Below are 22613 nucleotides of genomic sequence, written 5' to 3'. Positions count from 1 at the left end.
TGCTGTAACCATCTACCATTTGGCCATCCACCAATCCATCCATTCACTCACTACCTACTGATCCATCTATCTACCCAATCAACAAAAAAGCATTTACTTTTAAAAAAAGTTATTAACTTCAAAGATAGACAAAGACGTAGAGAGAAAGATCTCTCATCCATTAGTTTGCTCCCAAATGTCTGTAACATCTGGGACTGTGCTAGGCTGCAGCCAGGGGCCAGGAACTCCCTCTGGGTCTCCCACATGGGTGGTAGGGATGCAAATACTTTAGCTGTCTCCTGTGGCCTCCCAGGGAGTAGCATTGGCAGGCATGGGATATGGCAGTGGAGCTGGGGTTCATATCCAGGCACTTGGATGCTGCTGGCTGCACACATCCCAGGTGGTAAGTTACTGGTTGCACCCCACACCCACCCCACAAAGGAGTTTCCTGAGTGTCTGCTGTCAGGCACTGAACTGGCCCCTCTACACTCAGAGATGAGCAAAACAGGCAAGGGAACCCACCACACTGTGGACGAGTTACTCAGATTGTTAACTTCTCAGTTCTCCCCGGGTAAGGAGAGGATGATAATTACACATCATTAGCATGATTGCTGGAGGGTGACATAGGTAATGCACAGTAACGATGAAGTACGGTGCCTAGGATGGACCACTGGCCCAAGTGCCAGTCACCACCATTACTGGCTCTGGGTAGGTCACCGCCATTACTGGCATGTTAATCTGATTGTGCATTTAAAATGCACAGTCTCCCTTGGTAGATGAAATTACAGCAAACTCAAAAGCTTCTGCCCAGCAAAAGAAGCCATCGCCAGAGTAAAGAGACATATGACAGAATGGGAGAGAATATTTGCCAACTATTCATCCTACAAGAGATTAGTATCCAGAATATATAAGGAAGTCAAACAGCTCCAAGGCAGCAAAATAAATAATCTGCTTTAAAAAATGAGCAAGGGATCCAAATAGACATTTCTCTAAAGAAGACTTGCAAACACAAATCATCAAGGAAATGCAAATCAAAAACACAATGTGGTATCACCTCACCCCAGTAGGAGGACCACTGGCAAAAAGACAAAAGTAAAAAGTGCTGGCAAAAATATGGACAAGGAGGCCCTTACAATGCTTAGGAGAACATACATGGACACTGCCACCCTGGAGAACAGTCTGGAAGTGCTTCAAAGAGCTAGAAGTCCTGTAGGATCTAGCAGTTCCATTGCTGGGAATCTACCCAAGAGAACTGGAATTGGTACACCGAAGAGACATCTACACATTCATGTTTATTTCTGCATTATTCACAAGATCCAACAAATGGAACCAGCATACTTCTACTGGTAGACACCTGTCAATCAGCAGATAAGTGGATCGAGAAAAGCTGGGATAAATCCAACAATGAAATATTACTCAGTCATAAAAAAGCAATGAAACTTTTCACAACTGTGTGGATGGTACCAGAGGTTATAGTGTTAAGAGCAGTAAGTCAGACATGGAAACATAAACAGTGCATATTCTCACTTATATGCGGAAGTTAAAAGCATTCACTTCACAGAAGTGTAACGGGGAATGGCTGGGAAGGGTAAGGAGAGGGCTAGACAAGGGGAGGAGGGATATGGGTTTAGGTGAGTGGTTATATAGGATCTTTTTTTTTTTTAAGATTTATCTATTAGGCAGATTTAGAGAAAGAAGGAGAGAATGAGAAAGTTCTTTCATCTGCTGGTTCACTCCTCAACTGGCCAAAGCTGAGCTGGTCTGAAGCCAGGAGCTTCTTCTGGGTGTCCCATGTGAGTGTAGGGTCCCAAGGCTTTGGGTCATCTTCTGCGAGCCATGGACTGTTCGAGGTGCTGCACAGGCTGGAATTCCTTAGCTGGAATTTTCTAAAACTACACAGGTGCAACAAAGATGGCTTCATCCAACCAGGATGGCCCAGCCCCCAAGGCCCATCAGGGGCCAGCAGGGAATCAAGGCAGAAATAAACAGAGAGCTCCTCTGACATCCTACCTGCTTCTTCCCTCATGCCATCATTTGAATTCAGTTAAGAGAAGGGCTCAGCTTGGTGCTAACAGGCCCTTCACAGCCCTCTGACTTCTGCCAGCCTGCCCTTGAAACCATGCAAGTTCAGGTTCAGAATCTGGCTGAACAGCACTATTGAGTCTGCATGAGTAACACACAGTTTTCATTGGGTTTACTTTACAGGGTGATTCTTGGATATACAGCGACTTTACACAGCCTTGTTCCTAAGTGCATGTGAGTGGGGGAAAGGGGAAAGTGGAACTGACAAGCACGGTCGACATTTAGCGCCTAGCAGTTGTTATGTTCAGTCCCAAATCACAGTACCTGGGCTCAATGTTCAGTGCCCGAAGACCCTGGCAGGCAGCAGTGATGGTGGCTCAAGCACTTGACTCCCTGCCACCCACATGGGAGACTTGGATAGAGTTCCTGGCTCCTGGCTTTGACCCTGGCCCAGTCCTAGCTGTTGTAGATATTTGGAGTGTGAACCAGTATGTGGGAGTACTGTCTGCCTCTCAAAGAATTCACAAAATGAACAATAAAAAAGAGAGCAAAACAATCAGACCAAATTTCATGTGAAACTTCTCAAAGCCCCTGTCTAGTCCCTGTAGTAAGGGTCATGCTTGATGCGAGCAGGTGAGTCCCACACGTCCTCTGAGCACAGGCTGAGCGCTAACTAGCTTGGTCCTTTGACTTGTCTACCGAGTAAAAACTGCATGAACCCTGTCAACAACTTGACATCGCTGAGGTCAGGGTTCCCCCTCAAGGTGATGGAAGGTTGGTCCGTGGCCATGTTTGGGATGTACACACAGGTTTTACAGAGGAGTCTGAGTCAGTTTATGGTTTAAATCAACCCAAACAAGCAAACAGGAGACCAAGTCGCAATGCTGACACTGGGAAGAGTCCACATGGCCAGTCACGCTTCACAGGGTCCCAGCTCACTATCTATAACCTTGACCCTGAACTCACGGGACACAGTCCGGGCAGAAAGTATAGCAACATTGTAAAGTTGCGAACAATTAGAAGCAGAAGACACCTGCTGCCTTCCAGAAACAACTGTCCCCCCAGGTTTCACTCACAGAGCCCTGAGGCTGTTGCCTGGGGATGGGGAGGGTAGGGAGTGAGGTGGGTGGGTGGTGGTGAATTGGCAGCCAAGTGTGTATTTATACTATTTTGATGAAGGGTGCAGCAACACTTTCCCCCCTGAAGGAGAGGTTGCCAGTGAGTACGCTGTATTGGATTTGCAGGGGAGTTTGTTGTTGTAAAGTACCGGTTTTTGCTATCATTCTTTTAAAAGATGTATTTGTTTATCTAAGTGATAGACCGAGAGTGAGAGAGCTCTTCCATCGTCATTGACTCTTTGAATGTCTGCGACAGTCAACGCTGGGTCAGGTGCAAGCCAGGATCTCTTGGAGGGATCTCTCACGGAGCGTGGAGTCCAAACACTTTGATTATCATCCACTGATTTCCTGGGCACATGAGCAGGAAAGTGGATCGGAAATGGAGCAGCCAGGACTCAAGCTGGCACTCAACTAAGGCAGTTGGGTGTCCTAAGTGGCAGCTCAGCTCTCTGCACCACAACTCTAGCGCCCCTACAATTATTTTTAAGTGATAGCTTCATTGAGATAGAACTCACATACCCTGTAATTCATCCACATAACGTGTCAAGTTCAATGGATTTCTGTGTATTCACAAAGCTCTCCAACCATCACCACAATCCATTTTAACATCTTCCACAAAGTCCTGTGCCCAAGAGTCCCTCATTCCTCCCTTCACCACTCCACCCCATGCCCGTCCCAGCAGCCACTCATCCACCACGGAGCTGTCTGTTGTCACATACAGCCTTCTGTGCCAGGCTTCCTGTTCTGCACACGACAGCCTCCAAGCTCACATGCATCCCACAGCATCCCACCTGATGTTGACACGGCATTTTGTTGACCCACTGACTAAACTGACGGGCCCTTTTTTGCAGTGTTTTACTGATTGGTTACTATGATAATACTAGCTGTAAGCAATCACACACATCTTCTTTTCCTTTTTAAGAACAGAGACAGGTTTTCATTTCTCTGGGGTGTAATTTTGGAGTTGATAACATGATAACTGGTAATATAATCTTTTGGAAAACTGTCAGATGGGTTCGGAGATGCCTCACAGCAGGCTAAGCCACTGCCTACAAAGCCGGCATCCCAAACCGAAACAGTTTGAGTCCCTGCAGCTCCACTTCCCATCTAGTTCCCTGTCAATCAGTGAAGGATGGCCAAGCACTTGGTCCCCTGCTGTCCCGGAGGAATTCCAGGCCCCTGGCTCCAGCCTGGCCCAACGCCGGTTGTTGGAGACATTTGAAGAATGAATCGGCATATGCAAGATTTCTCTCCCTCTCGCCAGCCTTCTCCAAAGTAGCTACACTGTTTTTCTATTTTCCTGGCAGTTCCTAAAGGTTCTATCTTCTCTGTACCATTTGTTATTATATATATTTTTTTTGATACGTGATCAAAGTCATCTTAGTGAATGTGGCCCCTATTCTGGGGCCTGGCGGTGTGGCCTAGCGGCTTAAGTCCTCGCCTTGAAGGTGCCGGGATCCCATATGGGCGCTGGTTCTAATCCTGGCAGCTCCACTTCCCATCCAGCTCCCTGCTTGTGGCCTAGGAAGGCAGTCGAGGCAGTCGAGGACGGCCCAAAGCCTTGGGACTCTGCAGCCGCGTGGGAGATCTGGAAAAAGTTCCTGGCTCCTGGCTTCGGATCGGCATAGCACCGACCGTTATGCTCACTTGGGTAGTGAATCATCAGATGGAAGATCTTTCTGTCTCTCCTCCTCTCTGTATATCTGACTTTCCAATAAAAATAAATAAAATCTTTTTTTAAAAAAAAAATCTTATTCTGATTTGCACTCTCCGATAGCTGCCAGCTTGCACATACTAGGGACCTGATCTCCACCTATAGTCAGTGTGTCTTCGGAACAACAGCAATTCAGATCCTTTGCAATTTTAAATTTAGGTTGTCTGTTTAGGAATGAGCTCCAGGAGTTATGCATATATTCTATACAGAAGTTCTTTGTTAGAGATAAGCTTTTCAAAAACTACCCCCCCCGTTCTATGTGTTGTTTTCTTCAGTTTCTTTTTATTTATTTATTGCTGTGATTTGAGAGGAGAGAGAGACAGAGAGAGAGAGAAAGAGAGAGAGAGAAGCAGACAGAAGAAGACATGGAGGGTTTCTGTGTCCAGTTCACTCCCTAAACGTCTGGGGCTGAGTCTGCACCAGAATCAGGACCTGACAGTTCAACCAGGTCTTACACACCAGCCGTCACCTGCTGCCTCCCAGGGCAGGATGTTGGAGTCAGGGGCAGAACCCGGGCATGAACCCCTGACACTGCAGGGTGGGACAGGTGCCTCTTAACTGGCATTCTAACTCCCAGGGCAGACTTCTGCCCTGGGCTTTCACTTTCCTAATGGTGTCCTTGGAAGCACATTTTTAATCTTGGTAAAAACTCATCAAGCTACATGCTTGTAATGGACAGATTTTTATCATGTGTAAATTATATATCAATAAAATTTGAACAAAATATTTAAATGTAATGCTATTTCAAAATTATGAGACTTCAGAGCTTTAAAAAAAAATCTGGATTTTTCTTCCTTCAAAAAAACCATTTTATTTGAAAGCCAGACAGACAAAGGCAGATTTTCCATTTGCTGGTTCACCCCTCAAATTCCTGTAATAGCCAGGTCTGGGCCAGGCCGAAGCAAGGAGCTGGCAGCTCCATCTAGTCTCCCGCGCAGATATTGGGGGCCTAAGGACGATCTAGTCTCCCACGCAGATATCGGGGGGCCTAAGGACTTAAGCTGTCACCTGCTGGCTCCCAGGGTGTGCGTGAGCAGAAAGCTGGATTGGAAGCAGCGGAGCAGAGACTTGCTCCAGGCGCACAGGCACGGGATGTGGGCGACCCAAAGGCAGCCTAGCCATTGGGCCAGACTGTCACTTCTTCCTTCCTCCTTTGGAAAGTCAGAAAAAACAGACAAAGCTGCTGCACGGCGACATTCTGCTGGAGCTGAGTGGCAGCTGTCCCCTGTTTAACCCAGATCTCCCCAACCCCTGCTGTGTTATACCCAGCCCACCGTACACATTATTATTATTAACTGCTTTGGCTTATGTGACATCTGACTTCGTGACCCCTGTTAGCTTGAGGCCAGATGCTTTCATTAAAATGCACTTTGTTTTTAAACGGCAAAATGTCCATTGCCCCAGTTTATCAGAGAATATGAGTTGTAGGGCGCTGAAAATTTTTTTTTAACAGTTAATTGCAGGTTAACTTGAAAATGGACTTGACTCTGGTTATTGAAAAATCCTGAGCATGACTGACTCTTCGTCTTCAAGTGCTTGGTCAGGTGTCAGAACTGGAGGTGGGTTTACTGTCCCAGGCTAGAGGTGGGGAGGAGAACTTTAGTGGATGTAGTCAGGGCCTCTCTGGGCCCAGGACATTCACTGGACACTAATTCTATTGATCAGTGCCAATATTAGCTGCCTATCCAAAACCCCGACTTGGGTATCCAGAACTCGTTCTTGACTTAAGAATCAGGGCTGCTTTAGGAAAAAAAAAAAGGCTGATGATCAACTTGGTGCAGGAAATGTACAAGAAGATCTTTATGATACCAGGAAGTAGAGGGTTATATCAAGACCACTGCAGTCAAAAGGGCTCCTTCAAAGAGATCTTGACGGCAAAGATCAGACAAAACCAATCTATCAAACCAACACCTGAACAGCCAACAAAAATCCTCACAATAAATTGAAACTAACACATATCCCTCCTCTCCCTACTCCCCCGCCTCAAAAAAAATAAGTTCAGGAGTTTGCGGCAGCACACAAGTGGGGAGATTTAGTGAAATGTGAATGACATTCATCCACCTGTTGTTCCTGAAGGAACCCCGTTCCCTGGCTGGGAGTGCCAGCAGCTAGGATGTCGGAGAACTCCACCGTTCACAGCAAAGGTCAGTAAATCACAGCCCCAAACTCAGTGCGAGCTCTACCGCCGTGCTGCCCTGGGGCTAGGAGTGATGGGTGTGTGTGTGTGTGTATATATATATATATATATATATATATATATATATATATATTTAAAGGTTGTCAAGAAAAGATGAGTACATGACAAAGCGCAAAATACTAAATATCTGACCCTTTACTGAAAGAGCATGCTTAACTCCAGATGTACCGCATCCTACACCTTCCCAGGAACTCAGAGGAAACCTTGAACATGAGATTCTCATATATGTATCTGTAAATTTGATGTTACTTTTCCTACATCCCCTTATGAATTCCATGTTTTCTCTAGCACCAGTCACTTGCATTCTGTCTTCACAGGGAGACTTCGAAATGTGTAAAAGTGGGATTGAAAGGCAAGTTTATTTTGGATGCAAAGGTGGTTTGAAATTCATGAATGGCATTATTGTTTATTCTTTTTTTTTTTTTTTTTTTTTTTGGAAAGCCGGATATACAGAGAGGAGGAGAGACAGAGAGGAAGATCTTCCATCCGATGTCTCACTCCCCAAGTGAGCCGCAATGGGGCCGGTGCGCGCCAATCCGATGCCGGGAACCAGGAACCTTTTCCGGTTCTCCCACACGGGTGCAGGGTTCCAAAGCTTTGGGCCGTCCTCGACTGCTTTCCCAGGCCACAAGCAGGGAGCTGGATGGGAAGTGAAGCTGCTGGGATTAGAACCGGCACCCATATGGGATCCCGGGGCTTTCAAGGCGAGGACTTAAGCCGCTAGGCCATGCTGCCGGGCCCTATTGTTTATTCTTTAAGTAGCCCTTTTCCGGGAACTTTTTGAAGACCACAGGTAGGGAACATTGTATCCACTTAGGTTTTGCTGAAATGACTTCCTCCTCACCCAAGGCAGCTAAGAGCAGGCAGCAATGTGACACCTGTGAGATAACAATCTCTGTTGGTGGGGTGCAGGGCTGGTACCCCACCCACCCTCCCCCATACATATTAAGGTGGCTCCTTCAAAAAATAGTCATGCTGTGAACCACATGAAAAATCACTTTGCCTCTCACCCTTTAGGAATTCTTTGCGAGTTGTTTTCCATGGTGGGAGCACGTGCTAATCCAGGGATATCCCATGCTTGTCTTGGCACTTCTTCCCGCCGCCCCCCAAGGCACATCTAGGCAGGTGGGGCCACATCTGTCTCAGAGAAGGCAACCAGAGTGCAGAGGGATTGCACGTGCCAATGAATCAGAAACAGGTCTGGAAATAGAAACCAGGTCACCTACCTTCCAGCCACCTCTCACTGCCACCCTCACGCAGGACACCTGACCTTATACACCTGTTCCGATGGGTGTTGGGGAAGTCTGAAGTGTAGCCATGGGCCAGCTGTTTGCCCCTGTAGGCACATAGGGTCGCAGGAATGACACTTACAGGCCTCCCTTACAGCCACACTCAGCGTGACCAAGAGGAGATGACGAAGGTCTTATTGGAGCTGACCAGAAATGGAGAAAGGGGGAGTGTGGAACAGCATTGAAAACTTGTGCGCAGTTGTGTAAAAGACACACACACAAAATGACAGAGAAATGCAGAGGGCTTCACTTGTGTGTTCCTGGTGAGTACAGTCACACCTGCAGCAGCCGGAACAAAAGGGCGGCTGCGGTGCGGTGGGGTGGACATGGCTCTGCCCCGGGACTGCCTGTGGCACTCCGTGTTGGAGCTCAGGTTGGAGTCCCGGCTGCTCTACTCTCTCCCTGTATTCCTGCTAATGCAAATGGGAAGGCAACAGCAGATGGCCCAAGTGCTTGGCCCACTGCACCCCCGAGGGAGACCCAGATGGAGCTGTAGGCTCCTGGCTTTGGTCTGGCCCAGCTCTGGCTTGTTGTGGTCATTTGGGGAGTGAACCAGTGGATGAAAGATCGTTTTCTCCATCTCCTCTCCCTATCATTTATTCTGCCTTTCAAATAAATCTATCTTTAGAGAAAACTCCACAAGCACGAGCAAAAAGGATACCATCTTTTCCTCCAGAGCACAGCTATGCCAGGAACTCTGTAACCTGGAGTGTAACCAAACATGTCCCAGGAGGGTTAAGAGAGAAGACGGTGACCTTAGCACAAGCCAGCATGGCCAGTGGACAAGCAGGTGTCTCAGAGGGCCTGACCAACTGCCAGCTCCAAGCAGCCCTCCTGGGATGAAGACTGAGACACAGGAAGGATCATCTGGGAGCTTGAGCTGCCCAGTGAAGGTTAGGAACATGGCACAGCTTGCAGGGAAGTCCCTGGGCTTCTCTTACAGGGCTAACACACCCCTTGGAGCTCAGCACACACCTCAGGCCTCCCGCAATTCAACCGGCATCCTCTCTTTCTGCTTTCTGTACAGCCTCCCCTCTTTCGCCAAAACCTCTCAACAAGGCATTGTCAGCAGCATCACCAGGGGCACTAGGCCTTACACCTGTTTCTCTCTCCAAGTATCTAGGACCAAGAATGAGCATCCTGGTTGAAGGGTTGAGGATAGGAGCCAGATCCCAGCCCAAGTTCCCCGTGCTCAGTGTGCTGTGCAACACTGGGCCAGCTACCCAGTCTCTGTGCCTCTCTTTTCTCATCTGCTTCATTGAACACGTGGACCCCTCCAGTGTGTGCCATAATAGCCTATACCAGGGGCCTGGCGCGGTAGCCTAGAGGCTAAAGTCCTCACCTTAAACGCATTGGGATTCCCATATGGGTGCTGGTTCTAATCCTGGCAGCTTCACTTCCCATCCAGCTCCCTGCCTGTGACCTGGGAAAGCAGTTGAGGATGGCCCAAAGCCTTGGGAACCTGCACCCATGTGGGAGACCTGGAAGAAGTTCCAGGCTCCTGACTTTGGAATGGCACAACTCCGGCCGTTGTGGTCACTTGGGCAATGAGTCATTGGATGGAAGATCTTCCTCTCTGTCTCTCCTCCTCTCTGTATATCTGACTTAGCAATAAATATAAAATAAATCTTAAACAAAAAAGAGACTATGCCAGTGGGGGATGGGTGGGTGATCTGTTTCCAAAGGGGAGGAGAAAACTGCAATGCTTCCAATATCTGTGGTTTGGGCCAAGACAAACACAGCTTGATGCCAGGTGGTGATACGGGATGGACTTGAATGTGGGGTAAGGGTGAGGGTGACGGAGTGAGGTGTGGCCTACAGGTGCTGGGCCCTGGGCCTGGGTGGGGCATCTGTGTGGTACATTCTGTGTGGTTGTCCCTTGGCTGGTGCCAAGACACATCCCCAGGGGAGGGGTCAGGATTTTAAAGATGATGCAATTATACCTTTTTCCTGGCTGAAAAGTAGGGCACTATATCTGCATTTTTTCCCATCCAATGATCAGATAGGACTATAATTTGATTTTAAAGTTTTGAAAACTTTCTTTTTTTTAAATTAACTTTTTGTTATAAAAGTTGCACAAGATTGGGCTCAGTGCAATGGTTCTATTGGCTAATCCTCTCCCTCCAAGTGCCAGGAAGCCCATATGGGTGCCAGTTTATGTCCCAGTTTAGCTTCCTGCTGAAGTGCTTACAAGGTCAGCAGTTGATGGCCTGAATGCTTGGGACCCTGCCACTCATGTGGGAGACTTGGTTGGAATTCATCACTTCTGGGTTTGGTCTGGCTCTATCCTGGCCGATGCAGCCATTTCGGGAGAGAACTAGCGGATGGAAAAACCTCTGTCTCCGTTTCTACCTCTCCGTGTCCCTCTGCTTTCCAATCAAGTGGCTTCTGAAGACAGAGGCCTCCCATGGCAGATGCAAGGCACAGAGGACTGTTGGCCACTTTTCCATTCCCTTAACAGACTCTGACACTCTCGGGATCTTGGCTGCCTCTTGGGAGCCAACCGCGCCATCGTCGGCTGCATTTCTTCAGGTGGACTCACTTTTGTTTTCACTTGAGTGCCTGCTTTCTCTGGGTCTGGAGCAAGAATGTGCACAAATCACAGGTTGGACGTTGTTAATTACACACGTGCTCTAATCCTGCTTGGCATTAAATACTGACTCCTCCGCGTATCTGGAAACCATCTGCCCGTGCTGCTCCACACAGGGACATGGATTCAGCAAAGAGACATTCTTGTCTCGGAAACTCTCCAGATTAGATCAGTTTGTGACTCAAAGACGCTGCCCCCTGACCGCTCTGTCCCCCAGCTGCGGTGGCTGGTGGCATCTCCGCAAAACTAGCTCTGTGGGTTTCTCCCCCACTGGGATAGGATTCCCTCAGGCCTTCAGGAGGGGCCTAAGACATGTGTCTGGCCATGCCAACCAGAAGACCCTTCCCCTATAAGATGTCACATGTGGCCAGAGAGACAGGAGGAGAGACAGCCAGACAGGGAGATATTCTATCTGCTGGTTTGCTGTGTGGCTGAGGCTGCGCCAGGTCAGAGCCAGGAGCCAGGAGGCCCATCTATGTCTTCTACATGGTTCCAGGAACCTAGATACTTGATCTGTCACCTGCTGCCTCCCGGGGTGTGCATTAATAGGAGGCTGGAATCAGGAACAGAGCTGGGACTTGAACTCGGGTACTTTGAATTCAGGTGTCCCAAAGACCTCTTTATCCCCGAGGTGAATACCGGCCTCTGGACTAAAAAAGAGCCTGTTAAGTTTCCTAGAATTTAAACACAACCTCCAGGAGCCAGTGCTGTGACACAGCACGCTAAGCCTCCACCTGTGGCACTGGCATATCTTACATGGGTGCCAATTCATGGCTTGGATACTCCACTTCCGATCCAGCTCCCTGCTTGTGGCCTGGGAAAGCAGTGGAGGACGCTCACAGCCTTGGGACCCTGCACCCACGTAGAAGAAGCTCCCGGATCCTGGCCTTGGATCGGCTCAACTCCGGCTGTTGCAGTCATTTGGGGAGTGAACTAGTGGAGGGAAGATCTTTCTCTCTGTCTCTTCTTTTCTCTCTAACCCTGCATTTCCGATAAAAATAACAATACAATAAAATCCACTGCTGGGAAGGCTCTGGGTTGGCTGAGATTGAGTTTCTGTGACTTGGCACAGCAAAAGCTTGCAGCTGCTTTCTAATAATTATTCCCATTTTCCAAACGTTTTACTTCCATTCTTGTTAAGACAATTCAAACAGCAATGCAACCTGAGAACAATTCCATCAATGAGGAAAAAGCTTTGGTGGGTCTCAGGCGGCCTGCTCACAGCTTCTCAGGGGCCTGGGACTGGACCTCCCCTCTGGGAACACAGGGCGATTTTGGAGAAGCAGTCCTGTATCATTCATGCCCGGCTCCTGGCTCCTGTACCCTTCTTGATAATTGTAGTGTCCAAGTCTTCAGCCAGTCCGGGCTTTCTCCTGTGCAGTTACAATTCCCCAGGAAAAAAAAAAAAAAGCCTGCCTACCAGTTCCAGTGCCAGGGCCCCGCCACCATGTTCCAGTCTGCAGATAACTTGGGGTGTTCACGGTGAGCATCTCGCCCCCGTCCTTGGCAGCCGAGCAAGTGGCCGCTTGCCCAGGGTGGGTGGCACGTGTGGACAGCCAGCAGCAAAGAATGTGTTCAGTTTCACTTCCTCCTCTCTCCCTCTCTCCCTCTCTGCCCAGGCTGGAGGTAACGCGGGCCAGCTAGCATCCACCTCGGAAGTCCTACTGGCTGGAATTACATCAGCCCTTGAGTCAATTGTGTCATCTGTAAATAGTGCCACCAAAGCAACTCTCTTTTTCCATGAGGATTATGGCAGAGACTGCATAGAAAATTGTTGGTGATGTGTTGGGATGTGTGTTGGCTGTTCCTGCTGTTGGAATGAAATAAAGTCGGTGACACAGAGGGGACTGATGTGTGAGGCTGGCTGGACGCTGGTAAGCTCAATTGTCCTCGGTCACCTTAGCGTCACATGCACTCAGTGGCTTCCGGTGTTTGCCAGAGAAAAGCCAAGTCCTCGGCTGCTCTGCTGAGGCCCCTCATCACCGGCCTCCACTGTGGAGCTCCTTCCATCCCCATCACTTACCAAGATCAAAGTGATCACACTTTAAACATCCACTGGATCTTCAACAAATTCATGGGAATGGATATTTTGAACAAAATGATGCCCGGCATTCAAGTTAAGTTTTGCACCCGAGAAATCTTTTAACCCCATTTTCGTTGCATTTGTTTTCAAAATCCCCCCAACAAGTTTAATAAAACCAGTTCTTAGAATGATTGAAGTCATCTGTTGATTTTTACTATAATTTTATAATCATTTTAATTGCTCATGTGTTTCAGCTAAGTTCTCCTTATACTGGATGTTGCTAGAATTATTTATATTGGACACAGAACAGTGGCCAGCACATAGCGACACTTAAATATGGGTTACCTATCAACTGACACACAGCTGCCGCCAACCACCGCTTTTTCAGCATAAGTAAACTTTGTGTCTGGAAAGCTGCAAGGCAGGGAATGGGATGCCGTGTCATGGCGGTTGACTTAACTAAATAATCATAATTAATATCTACTACCATACTGCTTGGAGCAGCACCTTTGGCTAAGCAGCAGCGTCCGCCAGGAACTGTCACGGCCCTTTAAGAATATCATCGCGCTTAATCCTTGAGTCAACCCTGGAAGGAGCTGTGGCCTCCATGGCACAGCCGTCTGCCCAAGGTCAACCTGCTGGTGAGCAGGGAGATGGGGTGTGCATCAGGCTGCCTGGGATTTTCCCACCTGTCAACTGGCCCTGCCCACCCACTCCCTGCCCCACAAGGGGCTCCCCAAAGCCAAAGAGGGCTTCCAGAGTGGATGGAGGGAGCCTCCACGGAGGCAGCTGGCTCCCTGCTTTCAGGGGCTAGCTTACAAAAGCCAGCAGTTCACGATCTCTGATCCCTTCAAGCTCACTCATCCACAGCCAGCTGCCAGGCCTCTTAAGTTCAAGGGCTGTGGGGAACAGCAGGTCCGGCTCCAGGTGGACATTCTTGTTCAAGGCAGTTGCAGCCAATGGCACTCAGCCCAGCCTATCCCTGGCACTGCTGGGGTGGCCTCAGCTATCTGTGGGCTGTGGCCCCTCTCCTGTCCCTCCCTCTCTCTCCCCTATGACTCTGGGTGTGGTCCACCTGGGACCTGCATCTGGGGCCCAGTTCTGCTTGAGCAGGACCCCTGTAGTGTCTGCAGGGGACACTGCCTTGGACAAGGCCTTGGTCGCCGGCTGCGCAGGTCAGAACTCCTTGGAATGGGAAGAGGTTGCTGCAAACGGGCAAGGAGTTCTGATGTCTTGGGGTTTCCCTGCAGGACTTTAAACTGTGGGCTTGAACCTGAGGAAACTGCTCAGGGCTGGTTATAGATGCTCTATTTAAAGAAGCCAATTAAGACTTGATTACCAATGTGAGACCTGGGTGGCCAGGAGTTTATCCTGAGTTAGAAAAGTACACCCCCCCCATCACACACACACATGCACACATCTGCTGGGTGACCTCCAGCAGCCCGCCCCTGGTAAGACAGAGTGGCTATAACACACAAGCAAAGCTGACAGCGGTGCTTCTCCAAGTCTGGTGTCCACGCTGGCAGCAGCAGCCTCTAGGGGAAAATGGCCAGAGAGGCTAGTCCTTGAGGCAGGTACTTGGGACAGTGAGTTAAGGTCCAGCTTGGGATGCCCACACCCCCTGTGGGAGGCTCTGGGTCCCTGGGTTCAAGTCCCTGCTCTGCTCAGATTTCAGCTTCCTGCTATTGTACGTCCTGAGAGACAGGAGTGATGGTGCCACCATCACAGTGGTCCCATCGCCCTTAGCAGGAGACCCCAGTTGAGTTTCCAGCCCTAGGCGTCAGCCTGTCTTGTAAGCAGGTGGGGAGTGGACTAGGCAGGAGAGATCTCTCTGTGTCTCAATTCCTTCAAACAAATAAAACAGATAAAAGGAAGAAAGGCAAATCCATTCCCTCCCCTCGCTTAACAGCAAACTTCCCTTAGCTGCCCAGCAGGCAAGGAGCCCATCCCGGTCACGGTTACCAGCCTAACTGGCAGCGTCACTTGTTCTTCCACAGGGATTGTCTTGCCTGAAAACCTGCTGATCTGTCTCTGTAGGCTCTCTGAGGAAACTGGACAGAACCAGCTGCAGCCCAAATGATGACTGGAGTCTTTCTAGCAACTTCATTCACCATTTCATTGTGGTGTTAAATCATGCACAGTGCATCCACAGCTGTCTGTCAACATGTAATGTATACTTGTTTTATTATTATGGTTTATTTAAAAGGCAGAGTTAGAGAGAGAGAGAGAGAGAGAGAGAGAGAGAGAGAGAGAGCACATTTCCTTATGCTGGTTCACCCCCCAAATGACCACGATAGTGATGACTGGGCCAGACCCAAGTCAGGACCCTGGAACTCCATGCATGTCTCCCATTGGTTGGCAGGGAAACAAGCGCTGCCTGCCCGAGCACATCGGCAGGGAGCTGGATCAGAAGCAGAGCAGCCAGGGTTTGAACAAGAGTTTACATGAGATGCTGACATTCTATGCCGTAGCTTATCCTGCTGCACTGCAACACTGCCCCCCCCCCAAATCATGACTTGCTAATGTGCTGGCTCTGAAAAGCTTTTCAAAAATTTATTTATGTATTTAATTTATTTGAGAGAAACAGAGACACAGAGGGCCTCAGAGAGGCGGAGATTCACTGATTTACTCTCCCCAAGCCCACAAGAACTGGAGCTGGACTAGGTCAAGGCCAAAAGCCAGGAACACAGTCCACATCTCTCAGGCAAGTGGCAGGGACCCGAGCACCTAAGCCATCACTGACTACCTCCCAGAGCGTGCATTAGCAGAAAGCTAGAACCAGAACTTGAGCCCAGCCCTTCCCATACCAGCTTCTGTGGGCAAGCTGCGGCAGCAAGCCTGGGCTCTCTGCATCACAACTGGCAACTCTGTGGTTCACTCTCTGCGCCTTGAGCCACAGCTGGAGCTGGGCTGCTCAAGAAAGCTCCGTCTGTACCCTCTCCAGGAGGCAGGAACCAGCAGGGCCACAGTGGCTGTGCAGGGGACACCCTTCGTAAAGTAGTCTGTGGGAATGACAGTGACTGCTGGAGTTGTGTAGTCCACAACCTTCACGGCCGTACATGGCAGCCCTGGGGAATGCAGCACGGCACGGGCTGCCTGGCATGGGACTGCCTCTGGGGGCCTCTCTGTTACTGCTGCTCAGCAATAAAAGATCCAAAAAGACAGCAGGACTCAGAAGGGAATGCTGCCATGCAGGATAGAGGTCTCAGGGAATCCTTTGGGTTGGGAAAGGGCAGAAAATAGTTGGCTGATCCGGGGACTGCCTCCTTCTAGATCAGAAAAGCAGCCTGCTGGGTTGTCCAGCTCAGGTTGGACAGATTGTGGATTCTGCTTTGAACCCCCTGTACTGCTCATCCCACAAGGACCCTCAGACATGGTAGCAGTGATGGACTAGCGACAGGTCCTGGAATAGTACCTCCCAAAGTCCAGCATTACTCCAATTCTTCAAGCTTGACCGACTGGAAGCCTTAAGACTTGGAGGGAGAGCGTGTCCTAAAGAAAAATCATCGCTATGGCCACTTGGCAGCTTTCCCATCTGCGAAGTGGTGTGTCTGGCCAGGCACCAGGGCTCCGTGGACGGGACTGGGCCCTGGTCTTCTCTTAGACCTGGTTGTGTGGGTCTTTGCTGAGGACGCAGTGGGCACCATTGATCCTCCTCTGGGTGTGAGGGCAGTGCGGGCTCTTCTTTGGAGCTGGGCTCTGGGCCAGTGCTTCTGGGTGAGCACTGGAACTGGCTGTAGGACTTGTTGGGAGATAATCTGCTTGGTGCCCCTCACCAGCACATTCAGAGGGCTCAGGATGAACCTGAGAACATGCATTTTTAACCAACTCCAGGTGTTGTTCATGACCACTGGCCCTGATCATTCACACCCTGGGATCCCTGGTTTGAGGCTGGGCAGCTGTGTGAATTTGGCCAACAGGCCTGGAAGGACATGGGCCTCATTCTAATGACAGGAACAGCAGCAATTGCAAGTTGGACTGTGCTGTGTACCATGCTAAGAGTTAAGCTTAAAAGAAATGAATCTGTTTGGATGGCAAATACATACATACATACATACATACATACACCTTCCATCTACTGGTGCACTCCCCAAACGGCTGTAACTGCTGACTGTACAACCTGTTGCTCATTGGTCTAAGATGCTGTTCTTTGTGGGCAGGGGCAGGCCAGGTAGGGCCTGCGATGCCCTGGAGGGCAGCGAATGCTGGGCTTCAGCAGTGCCAGCTTTCCTGAATTCTTACAAGGATCCAGATACCTGGCACTGTAGGTGTCACTTCCTGCTCTTCAGATCTTGGAGAGAAATTGAAGGTTCTGGGAGGGGCTGGGGCCCCCAGAGCTGCCCACAAGCCTTCCTCCTGGCTCCTGCACCTCATCCCAAAGGCAGGGCCCATTGTTCAGTGCATTTCTGAATGTCCTTACCGGGCTGGCACACAGTTGGCTCTTGGTACATGCCGTGGTACTCCTGGGCTCCAGTCCGAGCTGTGACTCTCAACAAGCAGAGATCTCAGTCACGCTTGGTCCTCCCAACCCCGTTCCCTGTGCTCAGGATCCTGTGACCTACGTTTGGGGTGTGAAAGCAGTTCTCTAACATTACCCTGGGGTCATCTCTGTTCAGGACAAGTTGCTCACCGAGGATTGACGATGCATTGAGCATTTTGTTTGCATCGCCCCACAGATGCAATCGGTAGTTTAGGTAGATTGCCGTGATCACCAGGCCCGTGTGAACACAGTAGCCCAGAGAGGAGAAGAGAAGGGCCCAAGCCAGGAAGTGGAGTTGTAAATCCAGCATGGGCGACTCTAGCTTTTGATCGATTCTAACATTCCTAGGCATTCCACCAAACTCCAGATGGTGCTGTCACACACATCAGGACAAACCCACTGCTGGGACTTGGAGCTCGTGGTTCTCAGATAGGATCCTGGGTCCTCAACTCCTCTTGTCTCCCGCTGGCAGCTGGAAATGGCAGTGGTGGTGAGGTGATGGTGGGGGTCTACAGAGAACCGGATTGGCCCACAAGACCTCTGCCCATTGGGTAGTAAACGGCAGACGTGAGGCTGACCCAGCATTCGTCCTTGGGTATTTGGAGCAATGTGGCGCCTACCCTTGGCTGTGGGTGACAGCAGAGGTGTGTGAGACCTGTGCATGTGTGTGTGTGTGTGTGTGTGCTTGTTAGTGCACACATGTCTGTACATGTGTGTACACATGGGTGTGGGCATGTGTGCTACCTGTGTGTGCAATGGAAAAACAGGAGACTAAGAAGGAAGTTTAGGACAAAGAACACGAATGTGAACTTACTTAGTAATAAACTAATAATAATAGATGTTACTTATATATAACATTATGTATTATATTTTAATAAATTTATATAATATAATGTATTTATATAATTTTATGTACTATTATAATAAATAATAATAAATCAGAGAACTCAGTAATGAAAATCAATCAAAAAATTGCTTGACGATGAAGAATTGCATTCACTGTGAAGAATCAGGCAGCCTAATGGAAATAAATAGGCTAAACGGACACGCAGCAGATGGCCAACTTTCAAAGAAATAATAAGGGCAGGTGAAGAGGCAAGTCGCAGGATTTGGACACACTTCGCCTGTCTAGGACAGCCCTGCCCACAACATTATCAAGCATGGTACACACTTGCTGCAGGCACCAAACGACTGCACGCTGGCCTTCGGAAAGCTCGGCGCAAGACGTACTTCATCAGCTAAGCTTGTTCGAGTGCAAAAAGTTGAAATCCATACATCTTGTCCCTCACCCCCAAATATGTCTTTCTCCAGGAAACTGGGGAAGATTTGCGCTGCGGGTGTGGGTGTGGGCACGGATTGGGGGCGGGTGTAGAACTGGGACCCTCTTATTCTCCCTAGGCGACCCTTGGGGGGTTCAGGGGCTGGACAGTTAGGGAGGGAGGAGGACAGCGGATCCGAGGACGCCTGGGAAGCCCGCACCTCCTCCGGTGGAGGGACCCGGATCTTGTTACCCCTGCAGGCTGGGACCTAGGCAGGTCTGCTCCCCGCCTCCCCACTCTCCAGTGGGAGGTGGAGCTCTAGTGCCTCTGGTTGATGGGGGAGCGGGGGGGGGGGGACAGCTTCTGCCTCAGTTTCCCCTTCCTCGTTAGAGGGAAAAGCATCTCCAATCCCCAGCTCAAGGTCGCACATCCTGCACCCTCAGCTCCCTCCCTGTCCAGGACACCTAAGGACGCGCCAATCTCATCCGTGAACTTAGCCCCAAAGGGTCCTCAAGGGCTAGAGAACGCCAGCACCGCCCCAAAAGGAGAAAGCCACTCCCCCAGGGGCGGACCTGGCGCCGGACAGCGCCCCTCCCCTGGTCGCCGGCCTCGAGCGCCGCAGCTCCATCCTAGGCTGGCCCTTAGTTTTCCCCTCTGTAAAGTGGGGACGCCCGAACAGCGCACCCAGCGTGAACGGTTCGGACGGCACCTCCGGGAAGCAGCTCACCCCAGCCCGCTCCGGGGTGGACTTAGGCGCCTTCCCCGGGCTCCCAGACACTCCGGGAGGGAACCAGGACCGAGGTCAGAGCTGCGCACGCCCCGGGGATTGGGTCCCGAGGGTGCGGCGATGGCGGCGGCGCGGCGCGGAGGACAAGGCACTCAGGCGCCCTCCGGTGGGAAACTGAGGCCGAGACAGCTTGAGGGGGCGGCGAGGGCGGTGGCACAGGGTCTCGGGATCGCGGCGCGGGTGCAGGGGTTGCTGTCTTACCTGCTCGGGGGTGGCTCGGTTGCGCGCTGAGGGCAGCGACGTCGTCCCGTGCGGGGAGAGCGGCGGCGACCGAGTGCAGGTGCCGCTGGGACACCGGGCGGACGCGGCCAGACCGAGGGAAGGGAGCGGCCGAGGGGCGGAGCCAGCCCGGAGCCGCCACCCGGACGGTCCACTTCGTCCGGCTGGGTTGCGCACCGTGAGCCACCTCCCATACTCCAGGGTTCCCACATGCCACGTCCGGGACACCTTCACGTGGACCCCTTTCCCGTATTAGGACACTTGGCAATACACACACGTGCCCCCCAGAAGGACCCTCCTCTGCGTGCCACCGGGGCAGTCGCACTCTGTCCCTGCCCCCGATTCCCCCCAGGATTCACCACCGGCCGTGGAGACACGGGAACACCCTGTTTACCCCATGCGAGCGACTAGCACTCGGGTTCCGCGGCCGCTCACGCCTGACACCTGCGTCCCCGCAGGCATAGGGCTTCCCCTGGAAGGAGCTGATGCCCCCGGGGACGTTGCTGCGTTCCCCTGGATCAGCCCCTCCAAGGTCACTTCTGGATTCCAACCTTCCCGTCCTCGGCTCTTGCCTGTACTGGGACGAGTTCAGCCGCGCATGTGGGCACGTGGTCCTCCTGCTCCCTTGCTCATGGCTGGCCCAAAGCCCAGGTTAGGGTCCGAGTATGGTTTATCAACCCTCCTTCCCTCACACCGCCCTGGACTGGGGTTGACATTGAATCCTCATTGTAAGAGGCTCAGAGGTGGAACCCTGAAGAAGTGATTGGGTCCTGGTGACTTTGAATAGCTCAAACCACTAGTACAATTGATAGAGTATCAGGTACCTTGGAGCGGGATCTGCCCTGAAGCCATTGGCCAAGTCTCAGCACTCCCTGAGTCTTCCAGCAAGGCTATGGTCAAGGCTGGATCAGAATCACGGGCCAAAGTAAACTTATCTTTCCAAGTCTGGAGCCAGCGATGCTGGGTTCTTAGCATTAGAAGGCTCTGGAAGACACCCTGCCTCTAGCCTGCACTTTGCCTGCCCTTCAAGTCAAGGTTGTACGCACCATGACTTCAGTCACTTGCTTGCCTGGTAACCTTGATACGCAGCATTTCATTTTTTTAAAAAAATATTTTATTTATTTTTATTTAAAAGGCAGATATACAGAGAGAGAAGGAGAGACACAAAGATCTTCCACCCACTCCCCAAATGGCCGCAACAGATGGCTGGAACTGAGCCGATCTGAAGCCAGGAGGTTTTTCCAGGTCTCCCGCATGGGTGCAGGGTCCCAAGGCCTTAAGCCATCCTTGACTGTGTTCTCAGGCCACAAACAGGGAGCTGAACGGGAAGTGGAGCAGCTGGAACATAAACTAGTGCCCGTATGGCATTCTAACACATGCCACTAGAATATTGCGCTGGACCCATGCAACATTTCATTTTCTGTGTCTTTCTCCATAGAGTGCCCCAATACAGTAGTTTTCAAAGTTTTGGGAATCAGGTATCATTGGCACTTTAAAAAAATTCTCTAAGGGAGCAGGTGTTTGGTACAGCAGCGCAGATGCCACCTGGCACACCTGCCTCCCTGTGGCAGCTCCCGCAATTGTGTGCCGGCCCTGCTCCCCATCCCTGCTCCCCATCCCAGCTCTCCTGCTTAGGCAGAGCTAGAGAGACAGCAGGTGCTGGTTTGGGCTCTCCGCCTCCTGCTTGACAGGCCTTTCCAAATAAAACAGATAAATCTTGAAAGAAACAAAACCAGGGATCAGAACAATGTTGTTTAGATTGAGGACTTTTGTTTTGAGTCCCACAGTGTTTCCCACTGGGCCCTGTTGCTGAACACCATATCAGGATATGTCTCTCGAAGGACTGAGCTCCTGAGAGCAGCTTCATACCATGGAGGTCCTCCTGGGCTTGTGGAGCTCCGTGGGGGAGGCTTGGGGACGTTGGGGAGTCTGGGCCTGCTGGAGCGGAGGCTTGCACACTTTGACATGGGCTCTAAACTACAGAAAACACAGAGCAGTCATGTCACTTCTGACTGCATCGGCTTCCCGTGGTGCTCCCCCTTTCTTGACAGGCACCAAAGCATCCATGAGGACATCACCCAGGTGGGTCATTTGGCCTGATTAAAAATATCAATGTGTATTTTTCGACATGTGTGCTGAATTATGACAAAGGGAAACTCGTGTCTGGATGCATTGGCGGAGGGGACCTAGAGTCTCATCAAATACTTCTTTTTTCTTTTCTTTTCTTTTTTTTTTTTTTAAGATTTATTTAGTTGAAAAGCAGAATTACACAGAGAGGATAGAAAGACAGAGGTTTGACTCATGCCCTAAATGGTCACAATGGCTGGATCTGGGCTCATCTAAAGTCAGGCACTAGGAGCTTCCCCCAGGGTCTTCCATGCAGGTGCAGGATCCCAAGGCTTTGGACCATCCACTATTGCTTTCCCAAGCCACAGGCAGGGAGCTGGCAGTGAAGTGGAGCAGCTGGGACTCTGACAGGTGTAGGTGGCTGTTTTAACTGTTATGCCCCAGCTACCATTCCTCCTTGTGTCTTTTTTATATTACTTCTGCTTTCTTTACTGAGCTCAGCGTAATTCTAGGACATGTTGGAGACAGGAAGGAGGATTCCGGAGCAGCCCTGTGGGTCCTGGTGTCACTGGGGCAGCAGAGGGGGAAGCCACTCTGCTCTTTGGAATCACCACTTTGTGGGGACAGTCAGGTGAATGTCGCTCTGTTCTTTCAGGAGTGAGAGGATTCTGGATCCCTTCACCTAGCCTTGATTTAGTTCTGGGATCTCCACCCCTCGTGCAGGGGCTGCTGGCTTGCTTTGGCCTCACCCCACTCAGGATTGAGATGGCCTTGGCTTAGCTGCTAGCACCTTGCATTTCCCTTGGGATAGTGAGCTGTTGGTGTGGGGTTCATGGCATTCAAGGAAACTCCCCCCAACGTCTTTTGCT

The 22613-nt window shown here is 50.6% G+C and overlaps 1 protein-coding gene across 1 annotated transcript in view; it reads right to left on the bottom strand.

Moving 5' to 3' along the window:
- The window catches only part of SCNN1B (sodium channel epithelial 1 subunit beta), a 33512-nt gene extending 13751 nt beyond the window's left edge, over window positions 1-19761 (bottom strand). The window contains exon 1 of the mRNA XM_004586815.2: window positions 19660-19761. The gene's annotated coding sequence lies outside the window, so the exon portion shown is untranslated. The remainder of the gene's footprint in view (window positions 1-19659) is intronic.
- Window positions 19762-22613: the final 2852 nt, after the last annotated feature.

The sequence above is a fragment of the Ochotona princeps genome, chromosome 24 (genome assembly GCF_030435755.1).
Source record: "Ochotona princeps isolate mOchPri1 chromosome 24, mOchPri1.hap1, whole genome shotgun sequence".
Lineage (NCBI taxonomy): Eukaryota > Metazoa > Chordata > Mammalia > Lagomorpha > Ochotonidae > Ochotona > Ochotona princeps.
This window is presented reverse-complemented; position numbering and strand designations above follow the sequence as displayed.